The following is a 13,872-nucleotide window of genomic DNA, read 5'->3' as shown; positions in this document are numbered from 1 at the left end:
GTGATCTGGCACTGTGCATAAAGTGTACTTAAAACATCAACTCAAATTACTCTTGATTTAACATTCAATAATTTTTATAGGCAAAAATATTGAACATTTTGTGTAGAAAAAGAAAATTACTAAATGCTTTAGTGGTTAGGCTAGGCAGGCCAGGTTTAGGGTTGTTAGCATTACAATATTTTTTCTAAATGCTTTCTGCATCTCATCATGTTGCCGCTAGTCTCAAGCATGACACTCCTTCCAGCCTTGTGTCGGCAGTTGTCCGTAGAAAGCCTTTTCGATGGGAAGTGGGGATATTTTCATAAGGTACCTTTTACATCTTCTTTTTGCCGATAAATAGAATTGTTTGGAACTGCAATCAGTGCTAATTACTTTCAGAAAGCTTCAAATTTACTTTCTCAGTCATTTCCACCATTGTTTCTTTTTCTTCTATGCAGCAAAAATGCCTTGTTGATAGGAAAACGTTGATTCTTGCTTAACCCTCCGGCAGGCACGTTGGAGGACTTGGTTAACCCACAACCTTATTTTTTGTGGTGTCAAGAAATGACTGGTGCCACCCTACCATCCGCTCTGCTATTCTTCCATTGGAGTTTCTGCTTCTGACAGGAAGGTGAAGCTCTTCTGTCTACCTTTATCTACAAAGCAAAGGCATACTTCTATTTGTTTGCACTCTTGGGGTAACAGAGTTTCCTCGCATGGCTTCTCATGTAATTAAGTAAAATTTCAATTTTTATTATTATTATTGAAAGACAAAAAATTGCTCCATAGTTATGGATTTCATTCCAAATTTCTTTTTGCTGATAGTTGTATGGTCCAATATGACAAATAATATGCATCCATTTCGATGTTCAGCCGAGAGATCGGAAGAAGCATGGCGGGTGGCGCTGACGGAGATGCCGACATTTGTGGCCTGTAATGCCCGCTTATTTTTATGGACATATGCACACATTTATATAAATATTGCAAAACGAGCACTAACCTGTGTTATAAGAGTACGGTCTTAATTTTAGTAGCTTAGTGGCTGTATGTGCAGCTGATTTTGACACGCCCACCTCTTGTTAAACACGGCGTAGAGGTTTGTTTGGAGAACGTTCTAACGCTGCACCAATATCATCGAGTTTTGCTTCCGTTAGAATCCGTCATTTTTGCTTAGGTGTTTTAAAATTTAACAATACAGTTTCTCGTAATTTAAGGACAAGATGTCTAACCGTATCTCTGTGTGGAGTTGAAACGCCTGAGAATTTCTGTACAAATTGCCTACACACGTCTCGACTAGAGTCTGTTTTCACGTACGTGTCATACATAAAAAATCTTTGTTCTAACGTGAACCTTGCGGCTGGCATTCCAATCGTCTCACTGACACAACACACATACAAACTGCAAGTAACCAAGAATAACACTCTTGCGCACAGTACGAAATTAACACGCTCTTGGTTTACATGGCTCGCCACTATATTCACAACTCTGTCTTCATCTAGTCGCGAAGGAACAAAAAAACTCGAGCTCGGATATTTCAGATTGCATGGAAGCTCACGAAAACCATTCACTTTTAACGGTTTCGTCTGCAGCATAATCTTGATACAGTGTTGCACATTCGAAACCTCCAAACGATTCCCATGGCCACAAAACGCTTTCAATGATATAAACTTAAGCAGGACGTTACTGGTCAAAACTATGATTAAAATGCTGTGGCTCTTAACATCGTTTCTATAGCGTATTTATTTGTGTATATAAGAGCAGAACTTGGATGAATTACAGAAGAACTTTTGCGTGTTATAACACAGGTTAGTGCTCGTTTTGCAATATTTATATAAATGTCTGCATATGTCTATAAAAATAAGTGGGCATTACAGGCCACAAATGTCGGCATCTCCGTCAGCGCTCAGAAAGTAGAAAAATCTTCAAAGAAAATAATATGTTGTGATAAAAAAAGACACTCCACTTCGGGTAATTGTTTGATAGGGTTCACCACAATGAAAATTGTTGCACGGCATAATCAATACATGTTCAACATAATATTAATAAATCAGAAAGGTAATATTGTTCATAATAAAAATATCACGAGTTTCAGTATTCAATGTATGAACCATTGTTTCCACTGGCACACAGATTATTACCAATATGAGTTCACATTATATTGTTATAAATGTTGCATACATGGAAGATGATTACTATGATGTTTATCCACTTTTAGCTCACAAAAATTGTATTAAGACCAGAGATTTTATCCAGAATTCATATGGGTCAGTCCATAACAAATGGTCCAGCACTGGTTGCTTGATCATTTGCATTTACCCTATGCAAGGGTAGTTCAAAGCATGCATTATTTTTCTAAAACTCCAATTCGTTTAAAAATGGTGGCCAATATTTGTTTCATGACTTCAGGCATTTTTGGCCTTAGTAGACAGTTGAGATAAGTATGATAATTCAGCTAAGAGAAATGATAGGAAGCTGTAGTAAGAAACGTTGTTTTCAGTACATTTCAAGCTTTATTTTATATCTTGTATGTTTGTTGAGTGTGATAATGAAACTATAATAATTTGAGTAACTTTTCTTCTAGTGAAAATAAAACATTCTGGATGTATACTATGTGCTTGTAACTTAAAATAAGCCGGCCCCCATGGCAGATAACAAGATAGATAAACAGTAAATAGCATCATTATAATTAAACTAATTCGCAAACTACCATTTAAAAAATTGTCAAAAGGACTCAAAAGCATTAGGTTACTTTTATTTGTTTTTGATTTGCTTCATTTTACTTTGCTTTTCGGCAACTTTTGGCTAATTTGCAAAGATGGGGATGAGTGATGATATGGTGAAATTGATGAATGAAACCTCACAAACATCTATCCCCAGGCCAGAATTCGAACCCTGGACCCCTGGTGTTGTAATGCGATATGGTGTGATAGGGTGGCACCATTCATGTCTTGACACCACAAAAAAATATGGTTGTGGGGTAGCAAAGTCCCCGAACGTGCCTGCCGTAGGGTAAAGCAACAATTGTGGAAATGACTGAGAAAGTAAATAGCACTGATTGGAGTTCCAAACAATTCTATTTATCGGCGAAAAGAAGATGTAAAAGGTACCTTACCAAAATATCCACACTTCCCATCAACAAGGCTTTCTACAGACAACTGCCGACACAAGGTTGGAAGGAGTGTCAAGCTTGAGACTAGCAGCAACATGATGAGATGCAGAAAGCATTTAGGAAAATTATTGTAATGCTAACAGCCTTAGTGTCCATCCTCAAATCTTCCATCCTCGATTTCGGTAGTCAATTTTTTTTTTTTAGGAAGATTGTGTGTTGCAAATTGTTAAAAACAAAATTCTGGAGCACGGAAACAAATATTTATGAGTGTACAGCCGTTTAAAGTTGCAAGGTGGAAGTCTACATTGCGGCTATGTTTTGTAGCAGCCACCTGCACCCGTACCAATGGATATACAACAGTTGCTTTTTCAGGCTTAAACCAAAAAAATTGCATACCGATTCCAGGCTCTGCCCCTGGGGTAATTGACCTACCGCTCCCCCACCTTTATCTATAAGTCCCTTTAAAGACATGTTAGAACCTGCGCAACACTATTTTTCGACAATTCACTCAAACATAAGGGAATTAAACATTCACAATCCACAAGTCACTCAAAAGAAGAAAAAGAAAATGTGCGCCAGTGACATGAATCCATGATGGAAGCCCTGAAAAACCGTAATGACGTTATGTAGGTATGGAATTTTAATATTACAAAAATGTACGTTTCGTAGCATGTATATGTCTAAAACACCCTTTTGGCTCCGACCGGAAATCCTCCACCCTCGATTTCTACCACATTTCAAATATTTTCGTCAAAAATGAAGTTTCTTCTAAGAAAGGGTGTTTTAAACTAGTGCGGAAGGAAATTTTTAAAGGGACCCTATAGAAAAAGGTGGGGTTGAAGTAGGTCAATTACCTAAGGGGCAGAGCCCAGAATCGGTGGGCATTTTTTTGGGTTTTTGGGTTAGGCGACTGTTATGGTAAAATTTTCAAAGCCGAGAAATGGATTTCTTCAAATTTGCAGGAGGAAGTACTTACGTAATTGAGTGATAGGTCAGACAAGTGTTCTCTCTCATCGGTCAAGTTATTTCACCGTTAATTCATGTTTGTATGAGAGTGCTAATGGAACCTAACCTAACCTCGTAGGCATACCTCGTCCCCTTGATGGTTCATTGGGCTATCGTGAATTTTTGGGGCTAACGTAAATGGTTTTTGGGGCTAACGCCAACCATCCATGGGTAGCTCCACAAACCATTGACGTTACCCACAAAAACCATTGACGTTAGAGACACGAACCATGACGGGGACGAGGTATGCCTACGAGGTTTGGTTAGGTTCCATTAGTACTCATTTTCACCGAAATATACCTACGGAAGGGGAAAAACAAGGAAGATTAATTACTCGATATCTCGAAAATGGAAATTATTTTCGTTACAAAAAGCTAAATCCCTTCGTTCACAATGCAGAATAGGTAAGTACGAATGTCAACAATTACAGAATAAACGAGTTATAGACGTTTCCCGGCTTTGAAAATTTGGTAACAGTTTCATACATCGGAGACACATTTCTTCATTTTTACAGAAGAAACTACTTACGGAAATGAGTTTCTGTAGCATTTTGAAAGTTCGTGGAGGTATTTTCTCACCGTAGAATGCTGCACAACAAGAAATAAGCACTTTTGATATAATAAACTAGCATTTTGTGCAAAGCAACAATATAATGTCATTGTTTCCATTATGTAAGTGCAGATGGCGAGAGTGTCGAAAGTCACACGGTCTCGCCAGTGTTTCCGAATGTGCCTTTTTTTACAAGATTTTTTTTTAACTATGCTTACCTAACCTAACCTTGCCGGAAATGGTCCGTGGGGCTATCGTGAATGGTTTGTGGGGCTATCGTGAATGGTTCGTGGGGTTATCGTGAATGATTTTTGGGGCTATTGTGAATGGTTTTTGGGGCTATCTGTCAATGGTTGTGATGACATAATGAACATGAAAGTAGGTATTTTTCGGTTAAGAAGGTTGAAACACTGCATACCCATTCCAAATCGACAAAACACAAGCACGACGTGCGATGATCCACAGCTGTGCGTGCCATATTGTATGCTCCGCAACGGAAGAAAGGATCCAAAAGAATTACTCGTAATGTGAAAAATCGAAGTTATTTTCATGTAAAAAACATAATGGCACCTTCAACTATGTTCCGCAATACACAATTGGTAAGTACGAACCATTTGAAACTGAAAATATCCAATAGAAATGTGTCTCCGATATAACAGACATTTACTGAATAATTACTCTCTATGTGAAAAAATGTGTTTGTTTTCGTGTAAAAAGCATACTGTCACCTTGAACTATGTTCCGCAATACACAATTGGTAAGTATGAACCATGCGAAATACAAAATATCCGATTTTAATGTGTCTCCGATCTATGAAACTGGTACCGAAAATTTTACCAAAATTTCACTACTGAAATTGAGGGTGGAGAATTTCAGGATAGACCCACCCATTCTTAGAAGAAACTTCATTTTGGACGAAAAGATTTGAAATGTAGTAGAAATCGTGGGTGGAGGATTTCCGGACGGAGCCCAGGGTAACAGTTAAAATTGTTTGATGATTTCTCCTAGCACAAAGACTAATTATCATAAAATTTTGGAAATCATTGTCAGACGAAATGTCAACCTTCCTTAAAGTAATGAGCACTGTTTGGACTCGAAAAAAAGGTATTGATGTTGAAAAAAAAAACTTGAAAATTACCTTACGCACTTCTCATGGACAAGATATTCTCAGTCGACAAGCGACAGTAAATATTGTAGAAGCGTGGAAATGAAGGTAGAAGTAAATCAGAACCTTAGTAGAATGCATTTAGGGGTACTACTATAGTATGGGGGGTGACACCTATAAATCATATATTTCGCACTTTTTTACATTGCTAACATACTATTTTGGAATGCGGAACATTTCCTAAGGTGAAATAATGCATTTCTAAGATAATGTCTATTTCTTACATTTACGAGTACTTACTGTTACTTGTTATTTCGATTCTGTAACACACATTATGGTGACAGTGTACTGGTTCTTCACATGTTGTGCGAGTGTTGCAACCTCGTTCACCGGAAAATACCTACTTTCATGCCCAGATTTGAAATTATGCTAATACCTCACAAACCATTGACGTTAGCACCAAAAACGGTAACACTTTACTATACCAGAGACGGATTTCTTCAAATTTACAGGAGAAAGTACTTACGCAAATCATTTTCTGTAGCGTTGTTGATGTTCAGGAATGTAGTTTTCATCCATTTTAATGCGAATGGATGTGGTGTTCTACGAAAATCTATTTCCGACGTGCTATTGCTGCTGCTACAAGCCGATGTTGTGTCACGTGCCAGTTTCGCACGACATAATGAATGTTGCAAGGAGGAATGGTTTCTCGGAATCGACAAGAGATAGCAGCACACTATATAAAGAGGAGCGAAGGAAATTATAAAAAACTTAGAGCGGAGAAGAGAGATTATATGTTATAGTAAATTGAGAAATATAGATAAGAAGAGTTCAAATACTATAAAAGAAGTAAATAGAATTATATATATATAGTAAATTAAAAGAATTAAGAATATGGCCGCATATGGAACGTTAAGGAAAGTTATTAAGTGAGTAAATGAAATTCAGAAATGCATCTCTCAATTTCTTTTTGATTCTCTGACGAGGAGAACATCTTCAGCTTTTGAATTTGTCCGTTCCCCGGTGGCGCTGTGGTCAATTAGACGCCCCGAAGCACTTTACGGTTGCGCTTCTTTTTTAGTCGCACTGGGCCATTGGCAGCGCTTTTTATTAGCGATCCTGGTTATCCCCTTTTGGTCGTTACATAGGAGGTGGCGCTAGTGTCAGTTTAGCCGACCCTACTCCTTTATATAAGTATAGCTTGGTTGCTGGGGAATTGCCAGGGAAGTAATGAGAAAGACCCACGGGGAAAGGGAAAGAAAACATATATAGGGCATAAAGAAAAGGAAGCGAGACGACGCAACTAGATTTCTTATATAGAAGAAATAATAAAAGAAGTCTTTTCCATAATCAAAAGAAGAAGAAGCCTATTCGATAATCAAAAGGAAAAGAAGAAGAAGCTTTTTCCATAATCAAAGAAGAAAAGAAGAAGAAGCCTTTTCCATAATCAAAGAAGAAAAGACGAAGAAGCCTTTTCCATAATTAAAGAAGGAGAAGCTTATTTCCATAATCAAAAGAACAAAAGAAGAAGAAACCTTTTCCGTAATCAAAGAAGAAGAAGCCTATTCTATAATCAAGAGAGAGAGAGAAGAAGAAGCCTTTCCATAATTACGAAGAGAAAGAAGAAGATTTCCTTTCAAGAAGAATGTAACCGATGTAAATTTTCGATATATTTCAATGTCGCTATATATTTTTCTCTGTATTTTCTATAGTTCTCAGAATATAGATCCGCATTTAACTATATCCTCTTGGCTATAAAACGCTTTCTTATTTGGAATTCTCAAACAAAGAACCTATCCCCTGAGATTAAGATATCTGTAGCCGTGGTAAATAACATGTAAGTACGTACCCACGAGGGGCGTAGCTTAGTGGCGCCCATAACGTGGAGCTTTAACTTACCCACGAATGAGAGGGGTGTAGCATTAGTGGTGACCAACGTTGCGGCTAGCAGATTTGTGAATAAGAAAGCAAAGAGAGAGAAAGCCAAGATGGAGAAAGAAAATAAAGTCGAGGACGAGAACGGAGAAAATACAGTGAAGGAAAAACAAGAGAAAATAGAAGAAATGACTGTGATGGAAACGTGCCGGAAGTTATATAGAAGGATGATGGAGATGCTTGACGGCAAGATAGAAGTAGTAGACGTTTCCAGAATAGAAGAAAACGAAGACGAGATAAAAGTAGCTGTTTCAACAACAGAAGAAAATGACAACAAGACAAAAGTAGATGTTTCCAGAATAGAAGAAAACGAAAACAAGATAGAAGTATCGGTTTCAAGAACAGAAGAAAATGAAGACAAGATAGAATTAGCCGTTTCTAAAACAGAAAAAGATGACAGCAAGACAGAAGTAGATGTTTCCAGAATAACAGAAAACGAAGACAAGATAGAAGAAGCGAAGGTCCTTATAGAAGATAGAAGTTGGAAGATGAAAAAGGAAAGCTCCAATGACGAGCATGACAGCAAGATAGAAGAAGAAGTTATAAAGTTAAGCGAAGTAAACAGAGAAGAGGAAGATATGAAAATAGAAGAAGATGAAAGAGGAATAGAAAGTGAGGAAAAATTTAGTTGTCAATGTAACGATAAAGAAATCCATGTCAAAATGAAGATAAAAGAAGAAAGTTCCAATGACGAGCATGACGGTAAGATAGAAGAAGTAGCTATAAAGTTAAGAGAAGAAACCACTCAGGAACTTAAAGAGGTCAAAGAAGAGGAAGATAAGAAAATAGAAGAAGAAGAAAGAGGAATAGAAAGGGATGAAAATTTTAGTTGTGAATGTAATGATGAAGAGATCAATGTCGAGATGAAGATGAAAGAAGAAAGTTCCTGTGACGAGTCTCTGACGGAGGAAGAAAATAAGCATAAGCCGAGCAGAAGATGTAAACAAAGAAGAAAGAGAAGTAAAATGAGATTTAGATATATTCACGTAAAGACATGGAAGAAGATGAAGAGAAAGAAATTAAAAATAGAAAGGAACCTGAAGAAAGTTAAGAATACGCTAAGAAGAGTCGACATAGATCAAATGGATTTTTATGCTACTTCGCCAAAGAGGAGAAAGAAGAAGACGAGATGGAAAAGACAAGGAGAGCATGCATTTGATGAAGATGTAGAACATAAGAAGAAGACTTGGCAGAAACCAGATTGTAAGAAGAGAGAAATGAAAGTAATTTCTTTACTGGAAGAAAGTTGGAAGAGGATGAAGAAGGATCTTGAGAAGAATAGAAAAGAAAATAGAAGAAAGAGAAGAAAAAGGGGAAGAGAAAGAAAACAAGATAGTGACAAGCATTGAGTATTTGAAAGAATTGGAAGAAACAAATAAGACTGACTAGTGCAAAGGAAGGAGATGGTATGATTTACAGACTGGCAAGCGCACGTTTCTAGAATAATGAAAGTTGTCTGAGAAAGTTCCAGTTCACCAGAAGAAAAATTCGTGGAATTATTAGTGATCTATTTGAAGGAAGAAAATTTTAGTTCTTTAATGTTAGTTCCTGTAAGAAGATATATAGATATGATAGTCATCGTTGGAGGAAAATTTCTATTCTGCAAGTTATATCTCAAGAAAGAATAATGACTGCTAATTTATGTCACCACCACCATTGAACAAAGAGACTGATAGTGAAAGATCAAACCTGTAAAAGGAAAGATGCCTAAGAAAGTAATATGAAAAATGGATGTAAACCTTTTCAATTGTACAAACATAAGAGAAAGAAGATAGAACAGTTAGGTACAGAAGGAAGTTAATCATGAAGAAAACTCTCAGGAAAAAGGAGAAGATAATATAGAAGATCGAACAATATCAGCAAAATGAATTCTTTGCAAGCTTAGACGAGTAAAAGTCATCGTGTATTTAGAAAAGTGTCAAAGAAATGGGTTGTAATCCCAGAAGTTAAAGAAGAATCGGTTGTATTCCGAGAATGGGTTGTAATCCCAGAAGCTAAAGAAGAATCGGTTGTATTCCGAGAATGGGTTGTAATCCCAGAAAATAAATATATCTAGATACATGCTGATATGAAATTAAGGCTGATGTGAAGAAATATTGTAGCTGATAGAAACACTTAGATGGTCAACTTAGAAAAGAGAGAGAGTTCTTGAAACGGAAAAATCTGAGCTAACTGATAATCTGTAGAGAGATTGCTGAAAGAAGAAAAGGGCGAAACGAAAATTACTATTTTGGCAGGACATCGTCAGGTAAAGACTATCTTGGAGAGAACAGGCGAGCAGACTTGCAGGAGATGAACTATTGAAGAATTATATTTTGTATCTAGAAATAACTTAAGATGTCACGAATATTTCCGGAACGGTAAAAAGATATCTAGAAACTAAAATAGAAAGAAGAAATAAATCGAGAGATGAGGAAAAATGCTGCATGCCAGGAGATATTTCACAGTGAAAGTGAAAAGCAATGTAAGCAGTAGAAATGAGAAGCAATGAGAAAAGTCAAACGAGAAGTAGAGAAAGTGCAAAAATTTATCTATTTCCAAAAGATTTTTTCCAATATATAAATTTTTATCCTCAAGGAGGGGGATATTGTGTCAAGTGCCAGTTTCGCACAACACAATGAATGTTGCAAGGAGGAATGGTTTCTCGGAATCGACAAGAGATGGCAGCACGCTATATAAAGAGGAGCGAAGGAAATTATAAAAAACTTAGAGCGGAGAAGAGAGATTATATGTTATAGTAAATTGAGAAATATAGATAAGAAGAGTTCAAATACTATAAAAGAAGTAAATAGAATGATATATATAGTAAATTAAAAGAATTAAGAATATGGCCGCATATGGAACGTTAAGGAAAGTTATTAAGTGAGTAAATGAAATTCAGAAATGCATCTCTCATTTTCTTTTTGATTCTCTGACGATGAGAACATCGTCAGCTTTTGAATTTGTCCGTTCCCCGGTGGCGCTGTGGTCAATTAGACGCCCCGAAGCACTTTACGGTTGTGCTTCTTTTTTAGTCGCACTGGGCCATTGGCAGCGCTTTTTATTAGCGATCCTGGTTATCCCCTTTTGGTCGTTACATAAGAGGTGGCGCTAGTGTCAGTTTAGCCGATCCTACTCCTTTATATAAGTATAGCTTGGTTGCTGGGGAATTGCCAGGGAAGTAATGAGAAAGACCCACGGGGAAAGGGAAAGAAAACATACATAGGGCATAAAGAAAAGGAAGCGAGACGACGCAACTAGATTTCTTATATATAGAAGAAATAATAAAAGAAGTCTTTTCCATAATCAAAAGAAGAAGAAGCCTATTCGATAATCAAAAGGAAAAGAAGAAGAAGCTTTTTCCATAATCAAAGAAGAAAAGAAGAAGAAGCCTTTTCCATAATCAAAGAAGAAAAGACGAAGAAGCCTTTTCCATAATTAAAGAAGGAGAAGCTTATTTCCATAATCAAAAGAACAAAAGAAGAAGAAACCTTTTCCGTAATCAAAGAAGAAGAAGCCTATTCTATAATCAAGAGAGAGAGAGAAGAAGAAGCCTTTCCATAATTACGAAGAGAAAGAAGAAGATTTCCTTTCAAGAAGAATGTAACCGATGTAAATTTTCGATATATTTCAATGTCGCTATATATTTTTCTCTGTATTTTCTATAGTTCTCAGAATATAGATCCGCATTTAACTATATCCTCTTGGCTATAAAACGCTTTCTTATTTGGAATTCTCAAACAAAGAACCTATCCCCTGAGATTAAGATATCTGTAGCCGTGGTAAATAACATGTAAGTACATACCGACAAGGGACGTAGCAGTTGTCTGTATATGCTAAATTGAACGAAAGGAGTGCTAATGGAACCTAACCTAACAGGCCTAACCTAACCTAGTAGGCATACCTCATCCCCATGATGGTTCGTGGGGCTATCGTGATATTTTGGGCTAACATCAATGGTTTTTGGGGCTAGCCGTGGATGGTTTATGGGAAATAAGGAACAACAGTAAGTACTCGTTAACGTAAGAAATAGACATTATATTAGTTAGAAATTCATCATTTCACCTAAAGAAATGTTCCGCAATGCAGAATAGTACGTTAGCAATGTAAAAAAAATGCGAAATAAATCATTGATAGGTGTCTCCCCAAAAACCATTGACATTAACCCCAAAAACCAGTCACGTCAGCCCCAAAAACAATTTTCCGTAAGGTTAGGTTAAGTTAGGTTAGGCAAGCATAGTTAAAAAAAATAAAACAAGTAAGTAATAAAAATAAGTTTGAAACACTGACTACGGGGTTACATCATCTAGCACAAGGAATGGTACTATTATAGTATAAGGGAAACATATATAAATCATATATTTCACACTTTTCCACATTGCTAACATACTATTCTGCATTGCGGAACATTTCCTAAGGTGAAATAATGAATTTCTAACGAAAATAATGTATATTTCTTACATTAACGAGTACTTACTGTTGTTCCTTATTTCCCACAAACCATTCACGGGTAGCCCCCAAAACCATTGATGTTAGCCCAAAAATTCATGATAGCCTCACGAACCATCACGGGGACAAGGTATGCTGTTCCTTATTTCCCACAAACCATCCACGGGTAGCCTCCAAAACCATTGATGTTAGCCCAAAAATTCATGATAGCGTCATGAACCATCACGGGGACGAGGTATGCCTACAAGGTTAGGTTAGGTTCCATTAGCACTCCTCTCGTTCAATTTAGCATATACGGACAACATCAGCTTGTAGCGGCAGCAATATCGCGTATTGTGCTCTCGTGCAGAAAGCAAATGGCGGCAGCAGCAATAGCGCGTTCGAAATAGATTTTCGTAGAAAACCACATGCATTCGCATTAAAATGGATCAAAACTACATTCCCGAACATCACAAACACTACAGAAAATGATTTGCGTAAGTACTTTCTCCTGTAAATTTGAAGAAATACGTCTCCGGTATAGTAAAGTGTTACACAGAAAGCAAATGGCGGCGGCAGAAACAGCGTATCGGACAGAGATTTTCGCAGAAAACAACTTGTATTCGCATTAAAATGGACCAAAACTACATTCACGAACTTCCACAACGCTACAGAAAATGATTTCCGTAAGTACTTTCTCCTGTAAATTTGAAGAAATCCGTCACCCCTATACTATAGTGTTACCCATTTAGGGACTTTATTTTAATGCTAAGGGAACCCTGCCTAACCTAACCACGAAAACATATATTGAACAAAACCTTAAGTAATCGCTAAAACTCCGCAGTGTGTGTTACCAGACGTATATTGAAATCCAACCAGGTCTCACTGCAGAACATGGGCTGCTTTTTTCCTCTAAATAGACAAACAAAATTTATATTCCCTGAAAGTACGTACCTTCTACTTCCATTTTCCGGTGTTCCTTTTACGATTACTAATATATTATTGCGCGTAAAAAATTATGAACCGCGTTCCTCCTAAGCAGCCCATATTCTGCAGTCTTACCTTCTACGGTGAGAAAATACCTCCACGAACTTTCAAAATGCTACAGAAACTCATTTCTGTACGTAGTTTCTTCTGTGAAAATGTTGATTAAGAAATTGCTAATTTCTGTATACAAAAAGAGCATGACGTACAATATGATAAAGATGCATGTGTATTTGTTTCCCAGAGTTTAATACATATGAATATACTTACATAAACGCATAGAAACTAGACACTTGTCCGTTTATGCCTCAAGTAGTCTGTGACGTTACAGACTTTTAAAAAAAATATTTACATTGGGTAAACAAACGTAACAATAACTTCACACATAAACAAGAGAGTTTGAACTGAACCACAGATTATGGATTATACTACGTTACGTTTGAACACCAGCTGATTTTAGCACAGATTCTTCCAGTATTTATAAGCATCATCGATTAAAATGATCGATTATTTCTATTTTATAAATATATTTCGCTTTATTCGATCTTTTTTTATCTTCAAAAAAAATGTCAAACTGTCCATTGCCGATTTGTAACTGAGGTAAAATTTCAGTAACCACCAAACGTCTCAACGGATTCGTCGGTTGATCCCAAAAGTTTGGAAGGTTTTACTAATCAATGAATTCATTCATTCCTTTATTTGGAACCTAACAGCTTTTATGCCGTTTTTTGTCCATAACAATACACACACAATTATTTTACAATAAAATTATCAGTCCATCCCCCCTATTTTACAGATA

General features: G+C 36.7%; 1 protein-coding gene across 1 annotated transcript in view; it reads right to left on the bottom strand.

The window, feature by feature from the left end:
• The window catches only part of LOC145979359 (thioredoxin, mitochondrial), a 58,731-nt gene extending 45,221 nt beyond the window's left edge, over window positions 1–13,510 (bottom strand). Inside the window, exon 1 of the mRNA XM_083112230.1 lies at window positions 13,344–13,510. The gene's annotated coding sequence lies outside the window, so the exon portion shown is untranslated. The remainder of the gene's footprint in view (window positions 1–13,343) is intronic.
• Between the last annotated feature and the right edge of the window lie 362 nt (window positions 13,511–13,872).

This window comes from Lepisma saccharinum, chromosome 1 (assembly GCF_977018435.1).
Source record: "Lepisma saccharinum chromosome 1, izLepSacc3.1, whole genome shotgun sequence".
Taxonomy (NCBI): Eukaryota; Metazoa; Arthropoda; class Insecta; order Zygentoma; family Lepismatidae; genus Lepisma; species Lepisma saccharinum.
The sequence above is the reverse complement of the archived record's forward strand: the minus strand, read 5'-3'. Positions and strand labels throughout refer to the sequence as shown.